The sequence below is a fragment of the Rhamphochromis longiceps genome, linkage group LG1, assembly GCF_057381845.1.
Source record: "Rhamphochromis longiceps isolate RC_006_pf linkage group LG1, R_longiceps_female_GT1.1, whole genome shotgun sequence".
In the NCBI taxonomy this organism is placed as follows: Eukaryota; Metazoa; Chordata; class Actinopteri; order Cichliformes; family Cichlidae; genus Rhamphochromis; species Rhamphochromis longiceps.
This window is the reverse complement of record NC_140557.1, coordinates 33,661,520-33,665,780: the sequence shown is the minus strand read 5'-3', so window position 1 is coordinate 33,665,780 and position 4,261 is coordinate 33,661,520. Positions and strand designations below refer to the sequence as shown.

Here is a 4,261-nt window from a genome sequence, read left to right as displayed (position 1 = left end):
CGGTTTGCCGGAGCAAGCCGTGTGGAATATTTAATGGACCCAAGATGCAGACTGCTTAAGTGGAGGATGAGCTTTATTTACAACCGGATAAGAACAACAAAAGGGGTGCCGAGAAACAGAACGGTAAAAACTCTAAACTGGGAAAACTAAACTAAACACAAAACCAGAACACTAACGAGGGTACCTTGCAGGGAGAATGACCAGGAAGCTGGAGGAATAAACACAGAATGGCGGCGAGGAAAATAACGCAGACGAACCAGCAACTACCATGACAGAAGACACAACTTAAATACACCCAGAGAACACAGGGAGATTACACGCAGGTGGGGAACACAGCTGGGAGTGATTATCGTGACGAGACTAGGGAGGCAAACTGAAAACACTCACATAAGACGCAGACCTTCACACTGAAAAAAAGGGACTGGCCATCTCTTGGATTTATGTAAGCATCTTGCATGCATTTAACACAATTGCCTCATGTTTTAAAGTTAAATGTAACTATATAGTGTAAAAACTACATGATATGCAGAAAGGGTGTATTCAATTGTTCATATCATGTTCAGGTGAAGTAAGTCAATAAGATAGCAACGTTAAATCTCGTGAAACCACGCGTGATTTCATCTCGCGGGCTTTGGATCGTGGTTTAAAAAAGGCATCCATCTCAGTCAAGTCGAGCAGCCAACTCTACGTTTTTGGTATGTCTTGATTTTTTGAATTCATTTTTACCATATTTCAGCCAAATGTAGTTAAACGTCTAGAGTGTCGCCATGTAACATGCTAAAAAAGAGCCGTTAGCTTATTTGCTGTTTTATCTGTTGTCAAAGAATTGGCGCTTTTTCATTTGAATTTGTCTTTGGCACAAGAGCCGTAATATCACATTAAACCTAATTACGAGGCACTCATAACATAATTTGGTTTTCTGTGTGAATAGATTTGTCAACTGACTCTTCAGTTACATTGTGTATTTACTGCACCGTGGTGTTAGTGAGATTTTGGACATTGAACAGCTTTAGCTAATATCATCAGCGGCATTATGCTAGCTTACATCCCTACCCCTCCTGCCCTCACCTGCTGTCCTTTTGTTTTTGTTTTTGTTTTTTTTGCTGCACATTGAGAGATGACCTCTATTCTGCATTTCACCAGGAGTCAGCTGATGGATTGTGGGTTCAAGGTGTTATGGTAAGAAAGTATATTCTATTTTCGTTTCTGTAACTTAATTATAATAGGTTTTTTATAATTATTAGGTGCATGCATACTCACCCTATTAATACAACTGAGAGATCCAAAATCTGCCATAGGTTTAACTTATACCTGTATGTATTGCCAGAAAGGTGATTACTGGACTCGCATTAATGCACACTTGAACTGAAATGAGGTTGTAACTTGTGGGTTGTTGGGTTGCAAATCAGAAACAAACATCTTTGGATTTTTTTTAATCCCATAAGATCTGGAAACACAGTTTTTATTCAACAAAACATTACTGATTAACCAAGCACAGTGCCTGCTGTTATTTCAAAATAATTTTATGTCATTTCAGATAAAATGCAGCATTCCAGTGCATCCCAACCATGCCTTTACAGTCAAGGTTTCTGACGGAGCTGAGTTTTTCTCTGACAGTCTGCTGAAAGTGTTTGCAAAGTGATCAGGGGAACAGGGCACAAAGCTAAAGGATGTAGCTGCCATAATGACAGTAAGAACTTTAAAATTCTTTAACTACAAAGTGTATATGTATTGCATTAGGTCAGTAAAAGATTTTTATGCTACATCCATTGAAACAGTCAACTATTACCTGTGAGTAATGATTCCACTAAAAGGATGCCATAATTTTCGTCATGCATTTACTGGCCCACTGAGAAAAAATTATCTTTTTTTAAAAATAAATGTTCTGGAAACTATATATCCATAAAGTTGATGTCAAACAGGAACTTTTGATATTGCTTTGTAGATGCTGGTGTTGCATGTTGACTGGTTTAAAAAGTCAAGAGTTTTTGTCTGGGATCATTTTCTTCTGTGCTACTGAAAAGTTCACAAATCTCTGTTTTCTTTGTTATAATAGTCAAGGATGACATTAATGCTCGGAGTCCCTCATCAAAGTGCTCCGCATCTGTGTGAAAGACAATTGCAACATCTTGGTGCAGGAGTTCATGGTGAGTGTTTTATGAGTAGATTGTGGCTTTGCAACATTTAAAAATGCATTTAGTTATCCACTTGATCCTCATTGGACTGGTTAGGACCAGTAGTCCTCTTTAATAATTTGAAGTTCACATGAGGCCTGGTAGTGAACTCGGCCGCCGGCCCTTGAGGCCCCATCCCCACCCCTGTATTAGGGGTCACATCAGTGTGAAAAAACTTTAAATTTGTCATTCTAATGAACAAAGGAAAATCCCACCAATATTTATATTAGCTTTTGTTTGAAAAAATGACCAACTGACCAACAGCTAACCAAATTGTGGGGCTGAAAGTCTAAATTCTAACATCTTCTGAGTGACATAACCTGGATTTCTGATGGGCCGGTGTCTTTCTAACAAAAACTAATGTAAAGCATTTGAAATTATTATGTTTTTCACCCTCTCTTAGAAACTCTGTTAGACCATGAATGGCAGCATGGCAGGCCACTCTTTGGCTATAGCTATTTACTATGTTGCTTGCATTGGTTTAAATTACTCTAACATTAGAACTGGTAGATTCAAAAGAGATGAGTTTAAAAAGGAATCTTAAAGAAATGTTTTGTGTTTAACCAGGACTTGACTGAGGCCACTGCACAGATTGAGAAAACCACAATGAACATCTGTCTCCAGAGGATGCAGCAGGCAATGACTTTTCTGATGTTGTTCTTCAAGATCTGGATAACGTGACCTTTGCAGTAGCCATGCTGTTTGGACCTTTTTTATTCCTTCAACATGAGTTACCCATCACAACTCTGCTACACTTTTGAGGTGATTCATTGGGTGGTAATGGAGTTGGATGCAACTCAGCTCTCAAGAAAAGCTCACAACTAAGACAAAACTGCTCCTGCAACGAAGCTCACTGTTATGCATGTGAGGTGACCAGCTCTAGGTGAGAGGACATTTAAATCTCACACTTGTTCTGCTGCATTTTTGAAGCTCAATTCCAGGAACGGATCGCAGGGTTCATTTTTATATACTCTGCAACTGCCATGAGGACGAGCCGTTTTTTGTTGTTGTTTGTTTTTCCTTTTGCTCTGTACAAGTTCTGTTTGTCTGTTTGGCAGCATTTTTAAATTTCTCTTTGTATTTTTTCTTTCTTTTACTAGTGAAGAGATGTAGCGTGAACAGTTATACAGTCTAAATATCCCATATGGGTCGTGTGAAATGGTATTTTCAGTTTCATTCAGTTGAAGTAAAGAACGTTGAATATTTCTAAGTGTGCTGTTTTGAACCAAGATGTCACAGTATGATCAGTGCTGTAATTTTTGACAGTCACTGTATCAATGTTATTTTTGCGTCTCTTGAATAAAGGTTTTGACCTGCAAGTGCTAATTTCTTTAGTTATTGGGGTAAAATGGGTAGTGTTAATAGGAAGGTGTTTGCCAATTCAGTAACCTAATTTAATGTTAATGGAAACTAACATTACCTCAAATTGTTTAGTTATAATTGTTGTTTAACTGAATCTTGACGTTAGAGGCCTTAAATAGAATGTTTTGTATTGTTCTTTCCCAACATTTTTCAAAAGAAACAGTCCAATTTCTTTGCTGTGATTGATTCCAGAGAACACGGAAGAACTGACATTATTTAACTGTTGATTTATATAGATTCAGTAGAGGAGTAATGTCAGTTTAATTCTTTACCTACTGCAGTGAAATTAGACATGTTGTTTTGAAAGGTTACTGGTGGATGCCAGCAACCATCTTGGAAGAGAACAATACAATCTGTTATAAGGCCTCCATTTGAAAATTGTGTATTTGATACTAGAATATAATAGCAAAATGTAATTTGAAGATAACATGTAGTATTTAAGTGACCAAGTAGTATTGGGTAAAAGTTATTGAATCGTGTTGGGATAACGTGAGAAAATTGTGAAGGATTAAAATATTCCAAGAGCTCAAATTACTTCATCAAAACATGTTTAAGTCACATTTTATCAACACAAATTGCACAGGTTTATTGAACATGAATAAATTGTGTTAATTTAATTCAATTGTTTAAGTTGCTGCCAAAGCAAAACATCTGTGTGCAACAAATGTCCACCATTGAATTAAGTAAATCCAACAACATATTTTTTTCAGTGCACAATAAAACAG

The 4,261-nt window shown here is 37.1% G+C and overlaps 1 long non-coding RNA gene across 3 annotated transcripts; it reads left to right on the top strand.

Moving 5' to 3' along the window:
- Positions 1–404: 404 nt before the first annotated feature.
- On the top strand, positions 405–3,203 carry LOC146679056 (uncharacterized). Of its 3 annotated transcripts, XR_014911812.1 has the most exons (6): positions 405–442; positions 564–695; positions 1,116–1,179; positions 1,538–1,690; positions 2,057–2,147; positions 2,742–3,203. It is a non-coding gene; the product is annotated as an uncharacterized LOC146679056 (long non-coding RNA). The 3 variants fall into 3 exon arrangements; XR_014911811.1 differs by having other exon boundaries at positions 564–1,179; XR_014911810.1 differs by lacking the exon at positions 405–442 and having other exon boundaries at positions 452–1,179.
- The last annotated feature ends 1,058 nt before the right edge of the window (positions 3,204–4,261 follow it).